Genomic DNA, 26,745 nt, shown 5'->3' on the forward strand with positions numbered 1-26,745 from the left:
TCGGCGTACTCTACAATGATCGTAGAATTATTCATAGTTTGTATAAAAACCAAGTAGCTGTAATCAAATGTGGACCAAACGGTACAGAAGCGAGAGTAAGAAAAGGGGTGAGACAAGGTTGTGCGCTTTCCCCCTTAATTTTTAATGTTTACATAGAGAAAGCCATCAACGAAATCAAGCAGAAAGCTTCGGGTGTTAATATCCACGGAGAAAAAATTAGTATGCTGCGATTTGCTGACGACATAACAGTCATAGCCGAGACAGAGAAGGATTTGAAGAAGACGTTGACAAACATGGAAAGGACAATGGCCAGATATCAGTTGAAAATCAACAAAAAGAAGACTAAGATATTAGTTTGCAGCAAAAGAGAGGAGGCTAAAACAAACATCAACCTAGGACAGCATAAGCTTGAAGAGGTGAACGAGTTCTCTTACCTGGGAAGCCGAATTACCAGCGATGGACGGAGCAAGAAAGAAATACACAGTAGAATAGCGCAGGCGAAGAGGGCTTTCTACAAAAAGAAGAATCTTCTTACAGCTGAAAATACCAGCATAGAAGTAAGGAAACAATTCATCAGATGCTACATATGGAGTATGTTTCTCTATGGAAGCGAGGCTTGGACGTTGACAGCAGCAGAGAAGTCAAGAGTGGAAGCATTCGAAATGTGGTGCTACCGAAGAATGATGAAGATAAAATGGATTGACCGTGTGAGTAACCATGAAGTGCTAAGGAGAGTAGGAGAAAAGAGAAGCCTCCTAAAAACATTAAGCAGAAGAAGGGACAACTTAGTTGGCCACATTTTGAGGCACGATGGTCTGATGAAGACAATCGTTGAAGGACAAGTGGAAGGGAAAAAGGGCAAGGGACGGCCCCGAATGAGTTATATCGGACAGGTTATAAAGGATGTAAAAGAGAATAAATATGTAGCTATGAAGAGATTAGCGGATAGGAGAGAGAAATGGAGAGCTGCGTCAAACCAATCTTAGGATTGTTGACTGATGATGATGATGAATTTAACATAAGCTTTGCCTTTGAGAACCTTACAGAAAATTTTATATTTAATGAAGTTATCCATTAATTTGAGCACAAGAGAAGAAATATTTTATGTAAAATTTTCTAAACTCTTAGGCAATAATCAACGTTAAACATATAGATCGAGAGAAAGAAAGGAACTCAATTTGCTATTAGTTGAAAAAGGACTCCATATACTTGTCTTAATGACCACGACTTGAGTTATGCAAAATGCCTTTTAAAGCTAAATTCTCCTTAATTGCGCCTTTACTCGGAAAGATGCCTAAATTATCTGCATTATTGGAAAGGAATCCCATAAAGTCGGTTTAAATGTTGTGCAGAATGACTTATGAATCACTTGGAATGATCCGCAAGCAATGCACGCAAAAAGAGGCGCATATTTTCCTCAAACCTCGTAAATTGTTTCGTCTGTTGCAGCTGGTGACATTGAAATGATCCACTTGAGGTCAAAACTCTTTCTGGGGCTCCCGTTTCATACGCAAGCTAATGACCACGTCACGAGGGACGCGAGATGCCTATTAAAGCTAAATGCTCTTTAATTGCGCTATTGCGCGTACGTCCTTCGTAGTTACTCGTCGATTCATCTGCATCGGGTGGAAAATTCGACTCTGTATGCTTCTTTGACATTGACTTCTTTTTCGCTTGTGAAATTTTCTTCAATTGGCTTTCCTCTCTTTAATTTTGTAATTCACAATGCCTTGCGTAATATTTCTTACATGGGATTCTTATGTTCATATCAGGGTTCTCTAAACTTCTGAGCCCCAGGGGCCGTATTAATGATAAAAAAGCAGTTTGGGGGCCCAGGACTCTTACCCCAACGGCACTTGATACACTTAATAAGTCATAACACAGCCGCATGGTATGCTGCGAACCAGTTAACTGCATGGATATTTGAGGCAAAGAAGGCATATGAAGTAGCGCTATGTAAACACTGTAGTTAAATAAACACCTATACCACAGAAAAATTACACGGTCCTAAAATGTAGATAAATGTTGCGAAAACATTCGTTTTTAATACTTGTTAAATCTCTCGTTTAATTAAGCTCTAAGGTCGAGAGATATTACATTGTAATGATTAATTTGTTTTCATTTAATTTGATTAAATTTAACAAAATGATTTTTCATTATTAATGTTGTTACATTTATTCGTTTTTTTACCTATACTCTAAGAATTATTTTATCAATTATTAAATGAGATCAAGATAAGAGGAAAAAAATTGATAAACGTAGCGTAAAAATTAAAAATTAGAAAACTCACGTTGTGTCGGTCATTCTGAATGCACCGATTGCTGAATACGGTCACGTAAATGAATCTGATATATTACAAGTGGCATCATCCCGGCATTATGAGAATTATTTCGGAAAAGGGACCTTTTCACATGCGGACTCTTGCCCCTCACTACCGCACTTGTCGAATTATCTGCATGGAGTGGAAATTTCGTCTCTACATGCCCCTGACTGTTGCTTTTTTTATAGCTCGCGAACGTTTCTTTTAGTGGCTTTCCTCTCCATAATTCTGGATTTAATAATTTTATTTTATTTTTATTTTACAGAAAGAGAACCACATACAGCATATAGTTGCCATTTTATAGTGGCCAGGTAACAATACAAAAATTAGAGGACGAAGACGCAATTTAACAAGTAGAAAACAATAATTACACTTACAAAATTAAAAGGACAACAAGAATATGCAGATACTGCCTACTTCGGTGACAGATAGGATAGGGAAAGGATGCAGTAGAAAAACGAACGTTTAGTTAGTGAAAGTCTAGGAATAGGCATGTGGATTAGGGGATGAGAACGGGTAGGGCGGGGTAGAACTTTAAAATTGATAAAAGAGAGCAATGCAGAGCAGTCGATGGTGAAATTGAGAATCTTATAAATAAGTTTTAAATCAGCTGTGAGCCTATGGGTAGTGAGATTAGGGATGAAGAGGGAGGAGAGAATAGCATTAGTGGACATGTTGCGTTGCGTTCTTCTTCGCCTTGCCTATTATCGGGAATGAGAATCATATGTTCGATAAGGGTTCTCTAAACCTCTGAGCCTTGGGGCTACATCAACAATTAATTAGCAGTTAAGGAGCCCACTACGTGCTCGACGCCCCTAGCAAAAGACCTTCGAAGAATAGGAGTTGTTCTTAATTATTTATTAAGTAATATTGCTTCCAGTTTTTATGTATTATGTAAGCAGAGTATGTTATCTAAAAAAACGTATTTCTTTGGTTTACTTGGGATACCGAATTTATTAGGTCATCGCATCATTTATAGGAAAATGAAGACTATAAGTCATAATACAAACATTATTTTGGTTACACTTTGCAGTTACCATGGAAACGGTTTTTCTTGGGCATCCAGCCTTTTAAGCATTTTATTTAATACTCTGCATTTTTAAGGACATTAAATAACTAATCTTGGACGAAAATGTGCGATTGTAATTGTCTGAAACAATAAACCTCTGTGCTTCATTAGACAAAAGTTTTGATCAAGGTCAAACTATACTATACTTTACAAACTATACTTTTGATCAACTATAGGTACGATTGCGCAATCTTAACCGTATTTAAATTAATTATTTCAGACAATTATAATAGCACATTTTTATACAACCTTAATTATTTAATGTACTTAATGATTCAGAGTATTAAATGAAATGTATGAAATGGATGGACTCCCAAGAAAAATTGTTTTCGTGGTATCCGCAAAGTGCATGGAAAAAAATGTTTGCGTTGCTATAGCTCGGTTACTAAGGAGTTGCGACCCCATGTTTATAGGACAAAAAGTGCTTAAAATTGTATCCCCTACCACCTCTTGAAGGATTGCAGATTCCTCCTGAAACACCCTGTATTTATGTATCGTGCAATTTTCGATATTTCGAGATATCGCCGAGGCCTACCCTAAGAGGGCGTCATCCACTGCCCTTATCCCCTCCCCTCCACTTCCCCTACTTCCCCTCCCACCCCGCCACCATGACTCAAGTGCGGATGCTGGCGATTCAAGGGTCGTGTTGTGTTCCCCTCCCTCTTACCATACATATATGTCGCCCCTCTCTCTGAATGAACGAATTTTTGCCACATGGTTGCAACGGAGGGGATGGGAAGAAACAGATAGTGCCTGCTGAATATACGAAATGTCGAGTGCTGTATTCGTGGGTATCGTGATGACATTCGGCGGAGAAGTTTTTGGGATGGCGTGTGCCGGCGTATACCTCGGAGACGAGGTATACGCCGGCATTACCGGTTGTTTCTTCAGAAGTTATAGATTAATTGAGAATTATGAGGTTTATTTTCAAACAGCAGTTTTACTTGTACATATTTACATATTGGGGTAGTTTTATAAATATATACAGTAAGCTCATCGTGAAACAAAAACACAGTACTTTTCCACGAAATTTTATTCGCTGTCGACTAGTTTCGACGGCTATAGCGTCATTACAAGACAGAAGGAGCAATTACAATTACTATAATAATATCTGTCAATAGAACTATAATAACTTAAATGAAAAATATAAAAATTCCTAGTATTGAAGTAAGGTAATGGTAATTTAAAGATGAGGATACATATGTAAAATACAATAAAGTATTTACTATTTTATAAAGAATAATTAAATCAGATACATATCTTCATTTTTTCAGAGTAACCATACAGTACATTGAAATAGCAACTCATATTTATGTGATGGTCCCTTGAAATATTTAATACTAAGCAGTGCGGCGTAAAAAGATTCCTTGGATTTGTACACAACACAGCTTACATATGTTTTTGATAATGATGAGATCATGCATCAGAAGAGTATTTGACTTCTTTCCAGACTAGTGAAAAATACAGCGTTTCAACTTGTCTTAAATTTTGGAAATCTCTCGAGTTCTTTAATATAAAGCCCAGCGTTCTTGTGTCATAATTGATTAGTTAAAAATTCAAATTTAGGTTTGTAATGTAAAGATACGAATTGATAGGTATCGTATTTCGTTTTTTCCCTGAACAAACAGGGAAGTCAGTCGAACCCAGTCGTTCGCAGCATTAAGGGACTGAAAAACAATTAAAATAACTCAAATTTTGAAAATTTTCCTATTATTCCAGGATAACAACCCGTTCTTTTTTATTACAGAAATACGAATATTTTAGCCCAAAAACTATTCTCATCATTCAACTCATCTTTTAACAGAAAACAAGGATGCTCCTTGTTTCGGCTTCCCAATTCTGCCACTTGACCTTAAAAACAGTATTTTATGACCGCAGATGGACAGAAGTGGCTAATTCGTGTTTCTCACTGCGCCTTTTAATTTTTTGTACGGATATAGTTCTCACACTTTTTAAAGTGATGAGCTGTATCTAAAAAAAAAACAATTCGCGTGTTTTCTTCGTGCCTTTCTCAGTTGTCTGGGAAAAACCATGACAGTTGACCTAATTTGATTTGTAGCGACGACTTGAGTAAAAATAAAAAAAGTTAACCATTTTTACACTGGGAAAAAAATTCCCAAGCTTATAATTTTCACTGGATGAAGGCAGTTTCAATATAAAACGTAGTGCTATATTTTTCCTGACAATTTTTTCAGTCATGAAATAATAGTTTTTTCAGAGCGAAGGTCGTGTTTTTACTTCGACAATATTTTCGCTGATACTTGTTACATATATCCCTTCAAAACTTACTCAACATACATACAAACACACTGGTAAGGAGTGTCAACAAACTCGTTTTGTTCACACACCTTACCAATGAACCATTAATGTGTTTCTTATTCCATTTTTTTATTAATGATACCTCTGCGAAATATCTGCAGCAATGACAGCCCTTTGCAAATATTTAGCAGTTTAGTGCGGGCTTCAAATTAAAATTTTCGATTATTCTCTTCTAACTGCACTACGTCGGCTAAAATAATGGCTTAGGAATCGAAAACATGATGGGTGGATGGGCGTACCCAGCGAGGGGCAGCAGGGGGCAGCTGCCCCCCCAGAAACAAAAATAAATTTAGTTTAAAACGAATGTATTTTTTTATAGCCAAGAAAAGTGATGTTAGTGCATATAAAGCGTGTAATAATAATAATAAAAATATTTTTTCGAGCAAATAATTTAAAAAACTAATAAAGCTATAAAAAAATAAATAAATCTGTTGTAATTATCTTTTGGTTTCAACCTTTTCTATGTTACAACTTGAACGACCACGGCTTGCCTTCCTCTAGATTTTGTCCTGGAAACGCCCTTGGATGGGTGCTAATGAATTGTCATTGTGGAATTTACTAAGTGAACTTAACTTTCCGAAAAGTATGCCATTTAAGCAAAAAACTGACATAATATCAACAATACGAGGATTCGTACTATAGGAATCGTGATAAAAATAAATTTTGGACTCGTCACTACCCTACTTGATTTATTTGCAAATTAATTTCGTAATTGTGAGAAAATTACGCAAGGCACATGGCTATAATTTGGTATGGTATGGTAGAAATGGCTATAATTTCGAATCAAATAGCTGTAAGTGTGAGCTTTAAATATAGGAATTGAACTATGCAAGATCTGTGTACCCTTTATTTGCTTTTTAACTTCGATTAATGTCGCTTATGATATTGAAATTCTTTTCTTGATAGATGGGGAAAGTATTTGTTTTGAATAAGGCAGCCGCGAACCTAGCTCCTTAATATATTTGAAGTGCATAGTAGGATGCACCCCTCTGCATCACCTATTATCGTCATTATGTTTGTAAGGTCTTTAAATATTTATAGTTTACATATAGTATACATACTGACTGACTTTATAGAAAGTATACATACTGACTGACTACGTATTCAATTAATTTAGGTTATACACCATTTTTTAATGTTGAATGGTGCGTCAGAGCGCTTTTTTCTCCTGTATTGTCATGGTTACTAATTGGCCAGGATATATAAGAAATTTATTTATGAATTCCTACGAATGGCCACAGTATTGCATTGGAGACTTATCAAAATATAATCAGAATATGTCCTCAATTATGTATTCACATATTCGTATTTAATATAATACTAACTCAACCCAGAGACTGATTTGGATGGGTGAGGGTAAGGCTCGCTCCCGACTGCACCACAGACTGACATTTAGGGCTTCATATTTTGTTAAAAATTTTTGAATGAGTGATTGTTTATATTAAACAATACCGAGAAGCAGATTTGCGAAAAAAAAATTTTTTGAGCAGTTTACCAATAAGCAATACCGCAGGCAATTCTGCAGTATTGGTGCTGCATACATTTGTATTTGAATTATACACATTATTTATTTAACTAATCAGTGTTTTTGTAGTTGCATTTACTTAGCAATGAGCATAGGCACCAGATTGAAGTCGTAAAAAACTATTATTGAGGACCAAAAAGGCTTGATGAGAGGAACAGGAAAATACATAAAAAGAAGATTTGCTTTAACAATAAGTAGCATATTGAAGAGTAAAGATATTTTGAAAAAAAATGTGAAAAAACCTACTTATAAATGCTCAGAACCAAAATGAGTCGTTGTAAGGCAAATGAAAGTGTAGTACATTAAATTTTTCACTGAGATGCCAAATAAAACAATAATATTTGGTCAAAATTTCATTGTAAACCTAATAAGACGAAAGAGGAGCTATCAAGTTTCAAAAAGAGCAATTGAGTGGCAACAAAAGTATGTATATAGTTTGATTTTTACTTCATAGCCAAATAAATATTCAGTACTTCACGAAAGCTCACTAAAAATAGGCCAAATATGAATTCACTTGAAGAAAAAAAACGAGCATTTGGGACCTGGGTTAGTTACCCCGAGATCATCCCTAGCTCCTCGAGACCCTGGCACTAACAGTAGCGAAACAGTAGGGGAGACACTTGCCACCCCTAACCCACAGCATACAACACCCCTCCTGCTTACCCCTTAATTCTCTCCCCCACCTCCCCTCTTCCCCCCCCCTCCTCCCGCGCTTGTCGGTGCTGCGCCCTGGCGGAGCGTCGCGGACCCACGCGGATCAATCGACATTCGGCCGCGGCCTGGGAGGCGCTAGCTGCGTGCTTCATACGTTTGTGACGTCCTTCCCGGCTTGCTCTGCGGCCGCAACAAACACAAGAGACTCACGCGGGAAAGCTGTGTGACTGTGGGAGTTGGAACGCTAGTGGCTCCCTCTCTGAAGAGGGGGGAGTGTGCTGAAATTATACGGGGGGGTTTTTTTCTTCGGGTGAAAGTGGTTTTTATGGAGGAATATAACGGCGGTAGGCTGAGAGATAGTAAGTGTTGGATAAACGGAGTGAAGGAAGTTTTTTTGAAAACTCGTCCTGGATATCGGCCTTAGCGGAGAGGGGAATACCGAGACGTACTCCCCGGGCTAGTCCTCGGCTTAACATACTTGGTCCTTATCGCAGCCGTCCCATCACATCAAGAGGTTCAAGATGAAGGTAAATGAAAATTGTGTGCATGTGTGATATTCGCGCGTGGAAAGGATCGGTTGCGTATTGCCGCATCTTCGCGTGTTGAATGGACCAGTGGTGATGACTTCGCGCAATAAGGATGGGGAAAATAGCGAATATCTCCATACCCTGCACCCCCCCCCATGGCGTACATCTATATGGCGGGGTTCGCGTGGTTTTTTTAGGAGTGCTGGCTTCTCTTGTGGGGGTACCATGGTTCGATCCCTGGCGGAGGGGTGAAAAAAAGATATATCATTATCCCCCGGATGGTTCTACCGATCCATACACATATATATTGCGTTGTCTGGAGTCGTGTGATCTGTGCGGTATTCGCAGAGCCTGACGGAATGTGATAAAACGTTCGCGTTATCTTACTCTTATAAGTACTTTATTGAGATGGGGATAATTACGCCAATTTCATCTCTTTGATTAAAAATGGTGAGGTGTGAATTCACGTTACCTCTCTGGAATGTTGCGAATTGAATCAGGGGGTGAATTTACCGTAGTTCATTGAATTTGCTCATTTTTACCATCATTTTATTGAGATGAGGATAATTAAGGCGCCAGGTTTATCTCCACCCTCAATATTTAATTGAGATGAGTGAGGCGTCAATTCACGTTATATTATTGGAATGCTACGAATTGATTAAGGGAGTCAATCAATTTACCTTAGTTCATTGTATGGACATTAAATTTGAATAATTTAATTATTTACGCCATTAATAATCGATTCACAAGTTTGGGGGACACCGTACTTTCCTCGGTAGAAAAAGTCATTCCCTGTACCCTCTCACCCTACGAATCCTTAATGGCGCAAATGACCTCAGTACCTGTCGCGAATGGACCCGACTTCCCTCGTGTTGGAAATATCTTTTACCCCTACCCAGCGCGAGAATTATTACGGGAGGGCATGGTATACAGTTCGCCTAAGCCCTGATCAAGTTCCGAAAGGGTTATATCCGAAAATGAACCGGCATAGCATCCTTAACTTATTCAACGCACCGGCTCTCGTCAGCCAAGGTGAAATATCGGGGATTTTGGGATGGGGTAGGTATGCTTATGGATGCAAAATTCGACTTTTTTCATGCTGTATTTCCCAGTTTAAAAAAATTAGAAATAACCTTATTAGTATAGTATCAGCGAGATATAGTGCAAATGGGAGGTTATATGGAGAATATAGATTATTGTTTCTCATACTGACCTTTTTACCTCAATTCTGTCCACGTTACGTAAATATAATTGTGACTACTATTGAAATACGTGACTAATTTACTAGGGATTGCAATCTATGCCTAAAAAATTTCATCGGTATCATTACGTCTACGATCTAAATACACGATTCATCCATGACAATTATAGCGAGAATACGTAGCTGGCAGGTTATAAGGGGAAAATAAATTAATATTCTTTCACAGTGACCTTTTTACCTCAATTCTGTCCACGTTACATAAAAATAATTGTGACTGCTATTGAAATACGTGACTTATTTGCTGGATATTTCAAATTAATACACTATGCCTAACAACTTTTATCGGTATCACCACGTTTACGATTTAAATACACGATTCAACCATGAGAATTATAGCGAGAATACATAGCAGGCAGGTTATAAGGGCGAAATAAATTCCTATTCCTCCACACTGACCATTTTACTTCAATTTTTTTCACATTGCACAAATATAATTGTGACTACTATGGAAATACGAGACAAATTTACTAGGGATTTCAAATTAATGCACTCCATGACGAAAACATTTTATCGGTATCATCACGTCTACGATTTAAATATATGATTCATCCCTGAGACTCAAAATCGTGAATACAGGGTATATCTCTGATATGCTGCTTGATTAAATATAGGAATAAATTTACCGTAGTTAATTGAATGAGCATTTTCTGTGAATTATTGAATGTCAATATAATTTCCGCATTTAATTGTTTCCCAAGTTCGGTAGAAAATACGTAAATGATCATGGAAATTAACTAGTTATTCATGCATACATTCGTGATGAATTTCTCAATGCAATTTTCACTTTGATTCGTGATGGTTCACATTTCGATGAGTGTTACAACGAAATATTGAAACACTGAAGAGAGCTTTTGGAAGCAGGTTCACGCTGTTTATCTTCATTTGGATCGTAATTCAAGTTAAAAAGAAGTTATTTTAAAAAAACCTTTGCGAATTTTCTAAGATCACGGGTGTTATGAGGTCATTAAAAACTCGCTACTCGGAAAACCAGGCAATTATTCTCATTTATTTTAATAAAGAATGAGAAATGCCATGCATTTTCGAGCTATAGACTGAACCGGTTGTAACGGAAATCGGATTTTGCCACCGGAAAAGTATTGAGGAATTTTTCATGAACAGTCAGCGCTACGGAAACGTCAGGTGATACGGGAAAGTAGCTTGATCATTACCCCATCATGGATATTGACCTCATCTTGTTACCTTTCAGCTCTCTATGTAGAAAAATTTGGACTAGTGACGTGATTTATGCTGTTCAACCTTTTACTTATCCCAAGTGCCGTAATATCCATTTTAACTTGACTAAAAATCATTCGTCACAAGCCGAAGAAATCGTTAGGGAAAGAAGCTGCCCTTATTTTTCGGAAACAGTGACCCAATCACCCCTATATTTTTTCCACCCATACTGAAACGCACATTATTTTCATTTATTCAAGAAGGAAGCAAGACCTAAGGGAATGAGGACATTATGTTACTTTCACGGTCTATTTTCCAGAAACAAAATACGGTTATACGAGGCAAATCTATTCGATAATCTTAAAATGGACTCTTGTATGATTTTTGCTGTGGAAATATCTGCCATCAAAGTTCTCTTGGCTATATTTGTGATCGTATAATCCCTCCGAATAAATTCCTCGTTCAAATCCATTTTTTTAGAAAACCCGGTGTGATACATGAAAATTCTCCAGTACCATAAAGGCATTTTAAGAATTAAGTCTTCATTTACACGGTAAAAGTCAGCATTTTAGTGGACTTGGGATTACGCCTTCGGCTATAGATTTTATCTGAAATTACTTAAGGCCTCGGTAGATATTCTGGAATGCCATAACCTCATAATCATTTAATTTATGTTGACTGCAATTTTTCTAAGAAGTGGTGTCGATCACGTCAACGTCACGAAGTTGTGTTGATCACAGGAATGTATTAACCAATAACCATGAACCTACATGTCTAGTTTATGCTTGCAGGATATGTTAGTTCGTGGACCGTTATTAATTTAGGCTATACAGATGCGTCTAATCAACGCCTCCTTTTTGGGGACTAGAGAAATATTTGACTCTCGAACTTAAGATTTTTTCCATTGCTATCGCACGGAATATGTTGAGGTAGGTTTTTATGGGTAGCATTGAGTTCAGCATGCTCCATTAACCTGATTTCATGTTGATGAAATCTTCTCGGGAAATCAGCCGGGTGATGATGGCCATTGCTGCCAACGTTTCGATGGCCTTCTCTGCCATCGTCTTCAGGGCGAATGGCAGAGAAGGCCATCGAAACGTTGGCAGCAATGGCCATCATCACCCGGCTGATTTCCCGAGAAGATTTCATCAACAGCATTCGCCGGGAAAGAACCAAATCCTTCTGATTTCATGTGTTTTCATTACACAATGCGCAATACCTAATTCATTCCCTTCACAAACCCTGTGTTTTGCCGTTACATAAAATATTATCCGTGATCTCGTCTTTCATAAGTCCTTCAACCTAAGATATACACAGTGGGTATTTAGAACTCTTTCTTACTCTGTCAGACCCATTTATTTTCAATTTACAATGAAGGAATTTCAACATTTCATGATATTTTGTTGATACTATTAAATACTACGTTGTGAGCTCAAAATTTTGAAAGCGTCGAAACGGATGGAAAAAATTAATATTTTCCGAGGAAAACCCTTGCATGAAGATGAACTTTAACCAGTTAGACCACATTTAGTGTTTGAAAACATTTTTCATAATCCCTTCGTTTTTATTACTTTTATACAGTGTTTACAGGCCATCTTTCTTTTGTTAAGACTGGTTAGACGATGTGTTTTCTCTTGGGAATGATTCGAACTGCGATTTTGGGCTACGTAGATTTGGGCACACAATTGGTCAGTCGATAGCGTTATCAATACGATGGCGTGCACAGATCAGAGCGGGTCGTTGATCATTTTGTTTTGGCATGAATTTCGAAAATACGTAAATATTCATGGAAATAAGCTAGCTTTTCCAGCTTCAATTCGTAATGAATTTGTTAATGCAAATGTTCACTTAGATTCGTGATTTTTCGCATTTCACGTTCGCATTTCGAGGAATATTATTAGGAAATATTGAAATATAGAGGAGCTTTTGGCAGCAGGTTTACAATGTTAATCTTTAATGGGATTCAAATTCAAGTAACTAACAAGTTATTTAAACAATTTTTACGAAATTTTTTTAACCATCGGTGTTATGAGGTCTTCTTTCAACCCGCTACTAGGTAAACGAGGCAATTATTCTCAGTTATTTAAATAAAGAATGAGAAATATTATACATTTTTGAGATAGAGACTGAACCGGTTGCTACAGAAATCGAATTTAAACACTTTTTACAGATTTTCTTTAACAACCGGTGTCATGAGGTCATCTTTCAACCCGCTACACGGTAAAATAGGCAGTTAATCTGAGTTATTTAAATAAAGAATGAGAAATATAATATATTTCCGAGGTAGAGACTGAACCGGTTGCTACAGAAATCGGATTCAACCAATTTTTACGAATTTTATCAAACAACTGGTGTTATGTGGTCATATTTCAACCCGCTGCAAGGTAAACGAGGCAATTATTATTGCAGCTTGCGAGACAATTCAGTTGTAGTTTCACGAAGATGTTCGGGATATTAGTTGCAATGTACAATATGTTCTACGCTGGCAGGCATACGTTACATTTCCTGGTCAAATCTCGACCGGTACGAATGTATGAGGAAACCAACGGAGCGCCCTCGTTCTGTTTATACCCGAACTGCACGATTTTTTCCGGGATCGCGCGGGGTCACAGCGAAAGGAATTGATCTGCGTGACCCTGAATGTTTGCTACGTCTCACGCCGAGAGGGTTAACACTATTTGGGGCGTGAGTTCGTTCCCCATGGGGTGACCAAGCTTTCTGCGCCCGTACACTTGTAGGCGTATCATTCGCGTTGCCTGGAATCGTGTGATCTGTGCGGTACTCGCTAAGCCTGACGGAATGTGATAAAACGTTCACGTTATCTTATTTTTATAAGTACTTTATCGAAATGAGGATAATTACGCCAATTTCATGTATTTGATTAAAAATGGTGAGGTGTGAATTCACGTTACGTCTCTGGAATGTCGCGAATTGAATTAGGGGGTGAATTTACCGTAGTTCATTGAATTTGCTTATTTTTATCATTATTTTATTGAGATGAGGATAATTAAGGTTCCAGGTTTATCTCCACCCACAATATTTAATTGAGATGAGTGAGACGTTAGTTCACGTTATATTTCTGGAAAGATGAGAATTGAATAATGGAGTTAATTTACCATATTTCATTGAATGGACATTAACTTTGAAAAATTGATATTTAAACTATGCAGGGTGCTTCAGGAGGAGTCTGAAATGCTAAAATCGGTGCAAAAAAGGTAGAACTGTTAACTTTAACCACTTGCACGAAATTCCCCCGAAGCTCCATAAGATCGTGTCATATATCCTTTTACTCATTGTTTATTCGACTACAACAATGAATCATTAAAAATTGTTTAGACGTAAACGTATAGCTTCTACGGTCGAAAAAGTGAAGAAGAACTTGCGAAAAACAATGAAAACTGTGAAACTGTCGTCTTCTTCATCTCGCCACGGGCAAAATATTTGATTGGTGCATTTCATTATATTTTTTATGGAGAGAAGAACATCTTTGCATAATAAAAGGCTTTTTAAATTAAATTTTACCCATTCCTTGATTTTTAAAATGGCCGAAAGTTAGATTTCAATTTCCGAGGTGTAGAGGAGCAAGTGAATATCGAAGTTTCGTATTCTTTATGTAAAAAAATATTCCCAATATTTTCATTGAAGGAAATGTTGGTATAAGTTCTATTCCTTAAAATAACGCACTAAGACGAAAATCGCCATTTTGATAGCGTGCATTTCCCGGAGTCTGATTTTCGTTGTTGTGTTTTTTTTAAGTAATAGGAACTAAATAAACATTTCCTTACTTGAAAAGTTTATAAATATTTTTTGCATATAGATAACTTAATGGAGAAATGGAATGGATTCTTAGCATCGAGATAGCGTAGTGAAATGCGAACAATCACGAATCAAAGTTAGCTTTGCATTGAGAAATTCATCACGATTGTGCGCATGAGTGGCTAGTTAATTTCCATGATTATTTACGTATTTTCAACAAAACCTGGGGCACAGTTAATAGCGGAAATTATATTGATATTCAATTATTCACAGCTAATATCCATTCAATTAACAACGATAAATTTTTTCCATTCTTTAATAAAGCATCATTTCAGAGATGTGGCAAATATTGCTCCAGGCCATCGAAAACCGGCGTCTATTTGAACAAGGTTCTTACATTGTAGCTTATAATACAAGTAGTTACGGTATTTGCACTACTATATCCAGCAATTATAACCAAAAACATAATTAAGTCCTTCGCTGGAGATATTTGGTTATCACCATTTCTTATCTAGTAAATACTTAAAATTATTTTATTGAGCATAGCCTTACCTTTATCTTCAATTAGTCACAGCTATTCAATTAACAATAAGTGCACAGTCTATTCAATTAACTGCGGTAGATTTATTGTCTTATTTAATCAAACAGCATTGCCAAATATTGCTCTAGCAGATGTGCCAAATATTGCTCTAGGTCACCGATAATCGGGGTCTAATTGAGGAAATTTTATAAATAGTGGCTTATATTAATCACGATCATTACGCTACCATATCCAAGTAACATAAGAAAAACATGAAAAAGTCCTTATATAGAGATATTTGATTAACACCTTTTCCTACGTAGTAAATATAATAATTAATGAACCTAACATTGCATTTTTTACATTTTGACCCCCCCCCCCCCAAATTTACAGTGTGTTTCATGAGGTTGTACCGGAGACAATATGAAGCATTTTTTGTCCATTAAAAACGTGGTCGCAACTCTTTAGTTACTGAACTATGGCAACGTAAACATTATTTGGATGCCCTTTTCCGTTACTATAAAAACGGTGTTTCTTGTATGCAGTCTTTTTGACATTTTTTTAATACTACAGACTTTTAAGGACATTAAGTAATCAAGGTTGGACGAAAATGAGCGGTTATGAAGGTCTGAATGAGCGGTCTGAAACAATTAATTTTTAACCTTAATTAAACGAGAGCTTTGAGCATCATCAATCTGATTGCACAATCTCACCCATTTTGAGATTAATTGTCCATTTATTATATCATTATTTTCATTATTAATTGTTGGGTGCCAAAAAATGCAAGGCTAGATTTATTAATTATTATATTTACTTTGCAGTAAAAGGTTTTGATGAAATATTTCCAGATAAGGACTTATTTAGGTTTTTGTATATGTTTGCTGGACATGGTAGCGCAATGACAGTAATTAATATAGGCTACTATTTATAAACTTTCCTCTAATAGAACCCGGTTATCGGTCACCTAGAGTAAGTAATATTTGGCACATCTGTGAAATGCTGCTTGATTAATTAAGAGAATAAATTTACCGTAGTTAATTGAATTGAAATTAGCTGTGACTGATTGAATATCAATGTCATATCCGTCATCAATGGTGTGCAAAGTTTTGCTGAAAATTTGTTTGAAAATTGATATCTCATGCTCATTCCTTTTTTTACTTTGAATCGTACTTTTTCTCATTCCACTATGCTAACCCGATGCTTAAGATTTCTTTTCCTTACTATCGCAATGATTATGTTGAGCTAGGAGTACAATTATGCTTAAAGTATCCTAATCGGCTAATGTACTCTTGTATCGGAAATATAATTTCTGTGGTATAAATTTAGCTACTAAAAATAATTACTAAGTAGTGTGTTATTTAAAATTTAATTTCAAATCAAATTAACTATTTAGATCGGTTTTGATTAAACTTCTCTTTGATATCCCTGAGCCTACCTGAACATTCGATTATACAGTACCTTAAAAATGCCTGCGGAGCAGGTGAAAATTAGATTGGAATATTAATGTGCATTTTGTGGAGATAACCGAGTGTTTTATTTAATTTTACAAAAGAATGCTGTTCCACCAAGTTAAGCCTGAATTTATTCGGTTAACTTATAGTCCCTGACTGAAGGGGAATGCCCGGTTTAATTTTTACCACACGCACGAAAAGTCGTTAATGTGTGTTTTAAATATTTTTTTCTGTTTTTAGTGTTTATTTGAAATTTTAATAAAATCGGATGACTATGGTGCATGAGCGCTCCTAGCGAGGAGCAGAGGGGGGCAGCTTCCCCCCCCCCCCTTTAGAAGCAAAAATCCCAAATGTCGTTAAGGAAAATAATATTTTTTCAAGCAAATAATTTAAAAAAACTGATAAAGAGCTATTACAGTTTCCTTAAAATGTTGGTTTCATTCACCTTTTCCATGCTTAAATCTTACCTACAACTTGAACAACCGTGGCTTGCCCCCTCCCTCTTAGTTTTGCTCCTGGGTACGCCCTTGGCATGGTGAGCTATATATAGAACGGCAATTATTTTGGGGCTTTTGTCCTCAACATTTCGAAAAAGAATTTTAATTATAAATAAAATTATAATTTATAAATATAAGCTTAAACTACGTGCCTGTAATTTATTTCACCGATTAAAAAAATCGCATAATGTAGGGTTAAGTATTTCTTTTGAATCGCGAAGGTGAGGCTGAGCACCTTTAGGTAGCTAGCTAGCTTTATAAATAAAAGTATTTATTTATAATCAAAATATATGTTAGACGTATGCAAAATTCGGGAAGCTAAATATATTTGCGTAATTTTGGCGAAGTTTGTGTGGTGGTTTTTGTTTTGCGATGTTGGTACCAACGATTCCCAGCCGCCAGGCCAGTTTCAGGAAGTTTTTTAGCAAATATCTTTCTTATGTCATCATGAACATATACTTTCCAGTACATATTTAGATTTTTCACAAAATTTTGCTTCTAATGAGAAACATCTCAAGATCTATTTGTTACAAAAAGCTTCGCTAGCTCGAAAAAAAAAAACGAATTTCTCCGTAAGAGCACATGTTAAATTATCCTGATTTCATCGTCAAATATCTCAAAAACAGCTCAAGGGAATCCCTTCTTCTTTAGGTAATTAAAACTACGTCTTTCAAACAATATGTGGCCAAATTTTTATGAAATTCTTATTACTTTTACCGAGGCGCTTTACCAAAATTTCAAAAAAAAACCAAAACAAAATAACAGAAACTCAAATATTTGTCGAGGCATAATGAACATCGTAGACGAGGAACGAATATATGTGAAGAGTTAATATTAGAGTTAAGAGTATAGTTTTACAAAAAGAAGGTACTTATAGGGAAAAGTGGAAAGTTAATGTTAATGAATGAGCAAGGAAGAAAAGTGACTTAACGGTGTTAGTTGAGACACCGAATACCGCGGCTTAGTGGCCAACCTAACGCACGGAGCATTGCACTTTGCACCCTCATCAAAGCGATCACCTGGCTCCGGATTGCCCCCGTTAAAATACTCCGCTACCGGGATTTGAACCCGGGAAACCCCACGCGGTAAGCCACTGCTCACGCCTGGCGAACTCTTTTCAGGCTTCACATCATGTTAGACCGTCTACTTCGACCGGAATTTTGAACGCATGCTTCCTTATCGTTACAAGGCTTTGTAAAAAGACCTTTGACCGGGCAGCGCCGAAGCCGTGGACGCGATAATAAAGATAAATGTTGTACAGAATTCGGACACAGTGGACAACGTATCCGATTAGAAATACCAAGTTTGGTTTAAATGTAAAATGCGCAAGAAATTCGTAAAATTATTACCAGCTTACTACTCTTATTGCTCTCAAATAACCCTATCGCTCCAGAGTTTTTCCTACATTATGTTGACCAAGTCGGCTGGTCGGCGATCGCCGAGGACCTCGAGTTTAGGGGGCCCCCACAACGCTCGCGTCTATAGTGAAGCTTATTATTATCATTATATAGTATAAGTATTCTTCAGATTAAGGTAGGTTTCTATGGAGTACTTGAGAAGAATTCTGGGATTCTCCCTCTCCATCAACCACTTCCCTCTTCAATTCGCAAAAAGGCCTACTCCCTTTCATTCTATCTAAAAATCCTATTCTCTTCCTTCCCCTCCCTCGTTTCCCTAACATTCTACTTCTAACACTGTTTTCAACATCCCTTTCCCGCTAAGTACTCGCTCCATCCATAACTTCTGTCTTCTCTGTATCTTATCCAAATGCCGCCTCTCCTCCTTACTAAGTCCTCACGTTTCTGAACCGTAAAGCGCTGCCATCCAGATATAAAAAAAGACATTACTTGACCAAGGCTTTTGCAATTAGAAATAATGCGTTTTTATTAGTTTATCTATTTACAACGTCATCATCACTGGTCAACAATCCTAGGATTGGTTTGACGCAGCTCTCCACTCAGTTCTCCTATCAGCTAATCTTTTCACACCTACGTATTTCTAATCTTTTACATCTGTCTTTACCTGTTCCATATATTTTATTCGAGGTTTTCCTTTTCCATTCTTGCCATCCACTTGTCCCTCGAAGATTGTATTCAACAGGCCATCATGTTTCAAGATGTAGCATGTAAGATTGTTCTGTCTTCTTATTAAGGTTTTCATGAGTCTTCTCTTCTCTCCTTCTCATCCGAGGACTTCCTCATTGCTAACTCGGTCGATCCATTAGATCCTCATCATTCTTCTGTTGCACCACATTTCGAAGGCCTCTATCTTTGCTTACTTCACTGCCATCATCGTCCATGCCTCACTTCCATATATGAGCATACTCCAAATGTAGGTTCTTATAAATTTTTTTCTTTCGTATTTAAGTTTCCCGCTGTAGGCAGGTCTTTCTTTTGGTGAAATGCTCTCTTCGCCTGGGCTATTCTACTGATAATTTCTTCCTTGCTTCTCCCGTCGCTTGTGATCCTGCTTCCCTTATAACAGAATTCATCCACCTCCACCAGTGTTTGCTTCCCTAGTTTAATGTTAGTCTTGACTTCTTCTCTTCTGCTGCATTCTACTATTTTGGTTTTCTTTGTGTATATTTTCAGAAACACCCTAGCTGTAAAAAGATTATATTAAAAATAAAAAATGGAGTTGTCAGACGATAAAAGACCCTGATGCTTGTTTTAAACGGGTATTCAAAAAGGTTATTCTAGACTTTTATCCTAGATTTCATTGCAGTTTCAAGGGAGAAATTCTTTAAATCGATAATAGAACCAATATACATTATCGAATTTTTAAGCTGTGAAATTCTAACTTTTCATGCAAATTTTTATTACTAAATTGCTATTTTTATTGAATTTTATATAGTTTTAAGTGTCAGAATAGCGTAAAAATCCATTTTCTGTCATGCAATTTCCTAAAATTTTCCGGGGGAGAACCCTTAAATCTCTGGGTAAGAAAGGCCCCATCTTGAGGCCTAGCCGAGGGCCCCCAATCACCCCAGACCTTCTAAGGACACGGTTTAAAAATTCACCGCCAGTAATTGTGTTCCGGAATAGGATTCTGCGCCATGGGCGATCCCAGAGAACAATCAAACCACCTGTCGACACTAACTTGTAGGAGTTTTATGGGAAATCCTTAAAAGGTTGTTTCCCGATAGGGCACGTAGACTTCCTTGAAAAATCAATTCTTATCAGAAATTGTTTTCAGCCTACTCCTCAAGGGATAATTGATCCAGCAAAAGTAGGAAGATGCTCCCTTGAATTATACTTTTCATAGCTATATCTAATATATGAAATTCTCGTGTCACGTTTTTTTTTGTAGACAAACATTTCCAAAACGGCTGGACCGACGTGACGTAACTAATGATAGTGAAGTTTTCTCTGGTTTCGCACCGGGTCAGGTCCTCCATTTCTCCTTCCAACGTTTCGATGGATAACTCGCCCATCGTCATCAGGGATTTAGGAATCCAAGTTGGCGATTGTTTTTTTCATAAAAATTTGAAATAAAAATAAGCTTAGGTTTATTTTTTTAACGGCTCAATTAATGGTCCATCGTTATTCAGGGAAAGTCTTAAAGACTCGGGCGTAAATATTCATTGTTTTTTTTTAAGTTGTCTTAGATGCTGCATCACTGATAGTAAGTAAAATCGAAAGAGTATCAATAAACGGAAAAAATCTAGCTATCAAATTTTCAACCTCGATCGGAATCACGGAGTTTTAATTTGGTAAATTATACCATAGAGTGAGATAAATTATGCTGGGAATTTATACAAAATTGTATTTGATAGTCGATAGTCGATAAATCGTATTTGAATTGTCCATTGAAACGTTGGAAGGAGAAATGGAGGACCTGACCCGGTGCGAAACCCGAGAAAACTTCACTGCAATCGTTCTCCGGGAAAAAAAAACAAAAATTATGTAACTAATAGTTATTGAAATAAGGACGGTAAGGACGCGTCGGACAAAACCAAAAATAGCAATATGTGATTTAGGAGCATGAGATCCACCTACGAACTAACTTTAGTTGACAAACAGACATCCTCATTTAATAAAAGTACAATGAATTTTAAAAATGAATGTTTACTTTTTTTAAAGATCAACATCGTTCACAGCATCTTCCTCTTTCAGTCATGTACCACATCCCCTCGCACTTACAATAAGTTAGTAATATTTTATTTTACCACCAAAATATTTACTAGAAATAATTTATATAGCAAAACAACGTTTACCGGGTCAGATAGTTTAATGTATAAAGGGATCATGCTGGTGTGTTGGCTTCCTATTCAGTCGGTCCGGGTTCAAAAACCGGCTGCGGCAGGGATTTTTAAGATCCTGCTTTAATGATTTTGGAGGGCACTTCAAGTTCAGCATCCCGCCCGTCCGATGGGACGTTAAACCGTGGTCCCTTGGCGCCTTTAGCAAAGGGAAGCCTAATGTCGATGCAAGATTTATTTATACCTTCCCTCATGGCGCAAATGGCCTTAGCCGTCGGTGGTCTCCTCAAAATACCGTCATCATCACCACTGTCTCCTCCGTATCACATCCAAAGGCTGTCTCTTCTCACCCACCATGTCCAGCACTTCATCGTTCCTCCTCTCCGTCCACTTCACCTTCTCCATTCTTCGCCACACTCACGTCTCGAATGCCTTCAGTATATTCTCGTCCCCCTTCCTAAGTGTCCACGTTTCTGCACCGTAAAGCACTATACTCCAGATGTATAAAAGGACTGATTACTTGACCAAAGTTTTTTCAATCAGAAATAATACGTTTTAATTAGTTGCTCAATTTACAAAAATCATCATTTCTGGTCTACAACCTAAGGTTGGTTTACCGCAACTCTTCATTCAATTTTCCTATGAGCTGATATTTTTTCTCACCAACGAATTCTTCTCTTTCGCATCTTTTTTTTTACCTGTTCCATATATATTTTACTCGCTGGAGCTCGATGTTGGGTGGTTTATTTCGGTGATTTCCAACCTACTTGAATTGAATCCTAGGAATACCTAACAGTTTTTGGATTTCAGGCTTTCTGACTGTTACAAGGTGTGGACTAATGGCTACCACAATTACTTTGATGCCAGTAACAAGCTTATTTGCGATGTTCAAGCTCATTATCATCGATTTGTTTACCCCCATATTTTCCCAAAAAGTAGAGGCAGAGGAGCAGGTAGCGGTAGTGTAATAAATAGAAAATTTAGTATTTCCATTATTTTTCTGAGGGTTTCAGACGATTTTAAAAGGGACCGATTTTATGACACTTGTCGTATTTAGCCTTGTTCTCCCGAAGCATTAAATGAGTAAGTCAGTCAGTGATCGGCAATGGGTTTTATGCAGTGCTTTATAGTGTATAGATACGAGGTGTTTCTTTATTGTTCTTGGTATCAACGACTTTATTCATCAGGCCATCATATCTCTACATAAGGCTGATTAGGATGTTCCGTCTTCTTATTAAGGTTTTCACAATGCTTCTGTTCTCTCCTTCTCTTCTTAGGACTTTCTCGTTTATAAATCGGTCGATCCATTTCATCCTCATCATTCTTTTTCCTCACCACATTTCTACAGCATCCACCCTTGATTTTTAGCCTGCTATATTAGCCCATGCCATATTGCCTTAAAGAAGAATACTCCAACTTTAAGTTCCGATTAATTTGGAGCATGCTTCTCTACTAAAGTGAGTCACCTAATCATAACGTACTTGCCAACCTTTTATTTTAGATGATAACAGTCATTATGACAAATATTTCGTATATAATGCAGTATTACTTCATTTGAATTCCTCCTGTGGCTTCCAATAGGTTCGCAACTTAGTCCTGTGATAAACGATTTAAATATTTCCTGTTGAATACTTATGACGAATATTTCACGGGTTTGCAGCCAGGTTAATGCTTTTATACAATCCGACGTTTCGGGAGACGACTTGTCTCCCATCCTTAAGGCTGTGTTACTTTATGGAAGTCCAAATTCACACCAAATTGGAATTGAAATTGGACTTTATAAAGTAACACAGCCTTGAGGATGGGAGACAGGTCGTCTCCCGAAACGTCGGATTGTATAAAAGCATTAACCTGGCTGCAAACCCGTGAAATATTCGTCAATAGTCCTGTGATATCTAAATTGAAATATGGGGATAAGACAAACCAACCTGGGTAATCCTCGCTACCACCGATTCCATGTTGAGTTCAGCCTTTGACAACAGCGACCCATTAGCAATCAGATTGCATCGAAATGAGTACTTCGTCCTTTGTTATTTTTCGAATTTGATCCAAATAATAATTAAAAATTATACAGGAAGCTGCAGTAAATTCAAATGGCACGAAAATTATGCAATGGGTGGAATGAGAGTAATTCATTCCTAAAATCGCACTTCATTGGAGGAAAAACTTCAATGATTTAATTTTAATTTTTAAATTTCATTTAATGTTTTGCTGGGAATTTTTTATGTCCACTCTCTCGGTGATTAAACCAAAAGGTTAGTTTAGATAGGTGGGCAAAGAGCTTACTCAAGACTAACTTTTATGTACTGACTATAGAAGAGTTCTGTTACCTTTTGGTGATGACCTGAAAAGGTCTAAACCGGTAGAGTCTTTAATAAGTACTGTGTGGAATATTACGTAGTTCATTTTTGATTCTATCATGTCTCCATTTCAGGAAGTGAACTCTTGAAAAATTCATCTGATAAAATTTCATTGATAAAATATTCTGTTTCAGCTAAAACCTATTTTTAGCGCCATGGACTACTTTAATCCCTTTGTAATATTTACTTAGTAATATTCCACAACTATTTATTGTATACAGTTCTGTTTAAGCACGCACTTGACCCACCTCTGAGTACGAATATCCTGACTGCAGTTTTATTTTTCCAGTACGAGTGATAATTTACGTACATGCAATGAACCCATGAGGTTATTCTTTGACTAGAAGACATTTTTCTCCGACAAGGTATCTAAGGTTTTATGTGTAAGGTTTTACCACTAATAGGCCATAAATTTTATGTCCTAAATGAGATTATTTATGAATTAAGCTTAAGTACCGACAGTTTTCCTCTTAGTTTAGGAGGTATATTGATCACAGAATGGCTTTAAGTAGGCCATAAATATCTTCAAAGGATTTGTTCCCTTTGAAAACATTTATGGGTTATTTGCGGCATAAAATGTCATGTACCCATGACATCCGCCTTTCGAGAAGTCCTCGCGTCTACTGAATATCATATGGGTGGTAAATAATGAGGAATTTTAACGGTGTGAAAATTCGTGTATTTTAATAAAAACGTGTTTTATCTCATCGACAATATCCATCGAGGCTATAAGGTGAAATTAGAGCATAAAGATGTTAATAATGTTTTGTAAGTATTTTATTTAATATTTTTTCCATGCATTACCCGGCTGGTGGAGCAATTACGGTAAAAATATTAACTTAAATATTTAGAAAAACATTATTAACAGAATTTTATCCGTCCGATTAGCTATGTCATGTAACGAACATGATTTGTCTAAATTTGCAGAATTCCTGGGTATATAACTCAAAACGTAGAATTGTGGAAATCAAAAGTTTAAATATCATATTTATTATACCATAACGAGTATTATATCACTTTTATTTAAAAAAACGGCGTACATATTCTAACTGTAATTAACATTTTTCCCATACGTTGAGACTTCCTGTTTAAAAATTGCGGATTTTCAAGCACAATTCATAATTTTTCAAGGGCGTACCCCGGATCAAAAAAATAAGCCATGGTCTTTCATGATGTCAGATTTTAGCACAGAAAATATTAATGAAACCAAAATTTTAAGAAAATTATAAGAACAATGTTTAGTTTTTATTATTTACTTGGATAAATAATGATTTTTACTTTAATATTCCTTGTCTTAATTTCATGTACTTGTGTCATTTTTATTCAACAGAAAATTTGTTCAAAACTTTCGATTTCAGCCAAATTTATTTTGGCTTCTATGGGGGGCAGCTGTCCCTGCTGCCATCCGCTGGGTACCCCCATGTAATTTTTAGCTCTGAAAGTCTATTTTTTGTGGCCTTAAATCGATTATGAACAGGTAGAATAGTTGATTTACTTTATGACATTAACGTATACTTCTTTCATCGGACACACGTCCATAAAAACCTTTGGCAATTTCACATTATCGGTATTTCGTCTTTGCGTTCAGTAAACTTTATGTGAGTCAATCCATTAAGTATTAATATACAGAACACCTACTTCTCAGGATCACGTGCCCCCAGAGTGGAGCAAGAGAAAAAGATTACATCGCCGAAAACTCCCAACAGTGGGGAAGTCATTGATTTTTCTAGGCCAAATCCGAGAATGGAGAAATGGAGAGACTTTTCGTATGTCATTTATTTTTCGGTTTCCATTGACTCCTTCGTCACCAGTCCAACAATCCCTTCCCTTCGGCTGAAGACAGGGGGGTGGGAGGAGTTGCGGGAGATAACGAAAGAGGAAAAAAAAAGTCGAGGAGCAGGCCCCCTTCAGTGAGAGGGATGAAAGGGTTTGTTTACATCGCCACGCGGTAGAGGCGCTGCGATTCGCGTATTCAGTCCTCTCTGGCTACTCCTCCCCAAGACTTTAAGTCGATCGATCGTATTTTCTCTTTCCGTATCCCCTAATACGTTACAGGGAGCATCTGGTTTGATGTGTGCAGAGCTAGAGGACTTACTTGCTCCTCAACATGATGACCCGGGTTCGTTTAGTCTGAAAAGATGGAAAAATCCCGATTGAGATACGTGCTGCCAACTTCTGATATTGTCTGTCTCGTTTCGCGCATGCGCAAAAATCATCTGGTTCGGTTTAATAAGACTATAGGACTTAACTTGCTTCCCATCACATTGAACCGGGTTCGAAAATACTGAAAAAGTGGAAATATTCCGATTGATATGCGTGCTACCAACTTCTGGAAGTGGTTATCTCGTTTTGAGCTCGCACAGGAGTCATCTGATCTGAACTGATGAGACTTTAGGTTCTAATTGATTCCCATCATGATGGCCCGGGTTCCAAAAGACAAAAAGGTTGGAAAATTTCGATTGAAATACGTACCACCGACTTCTACGAGTAGCAATGTCTATCACGTTTTGCGCGGGCACAGGAGTCATCTGGTTTGTTTTGATGAGGCTATAGTTGCTAATTAATTCCCATCACCGTGGCATGGGTTTAAAAAGACAGAAAAGATGGAGAAACTCCGATTGAAATGAGTGCTACAAACTTTTGGCAGTTACTGACACGTTTTGCACATGCATTGGAGATATCTGGCTTGATTTGTTGAGGATATTAGTTCTAATTGATTCCCATAAGGTAGGTCCGAGTTCGAGAGTGGATGGAGAATAGATGGAAAAATTCCGATTGAAATACGTGCTACCAAATTCTGGCAGTTTCCATCACATTTTTCCGTGTAAGGGCTCGAAAAGACGGAAAAGATTTTTTTAAATCCAATTTAAATGCGTGGTACCAACTTTTGGCAGTGTCTATCACGTTTTGCGCATATTTAGGAGATATCTGGTTTGATTTTATGAGGATATTGATTGTAATTGAATCCAATCGCGGTGGCCAGGGTTCGTAATGACTGAACAGTTGGACAATTGCGGAGTTTAATGCGTGCTAACAATTTTTGGTAATGTCTATCAAGTTATGCATATGTTTATGAGACATCTGGATTGATTTTGATGAGGCTATGGGACCT

The 26,745-nt window shown here is 37.1% G+C and overlaps 1 protein-coding gene across 2 annotated transcripts in view; it reads left to right on the forward strand.

Annotated features, from left to right (window-relative positions):
- Positions 1-26,745, forward strand: part of LOC124168841 (synaptic vesicle glycoprotein 2A-like) — a 173,459-nt gene that overhangs the window by 104,426 nt on the left and 42,288 nt on the right. The window contains exon 1 of one of the 2 annotated variants that reach the window (XM_046547182.1): positions 8,011-8,414. The exons of the other annotated variant lie outside the window; for it this stretch is intronic. The gene's annotated coding sequence lies outside the window, so the exon portion shown is untranslated. Of the gene's footprint in view, positions 1-8,010; positions 8,415-26,745 lie in introns of those variants that run through there. 2 annotated transcript variants of the gene reach the window in all.

This window comes from Ischnura elegans, chromosome 12, assembly GCF_921293095.1.
Source record: "Ischnura elegans chromosome 12, ioIscEleg1.1, whole genome shotgun sequence".
NCBI classification, from domain to species: Eukaryota; Metazoa; Arthropoda; class Insecta; order Odonata; family Coenagrionidae; genus Ischnura; species Ischnura elegans.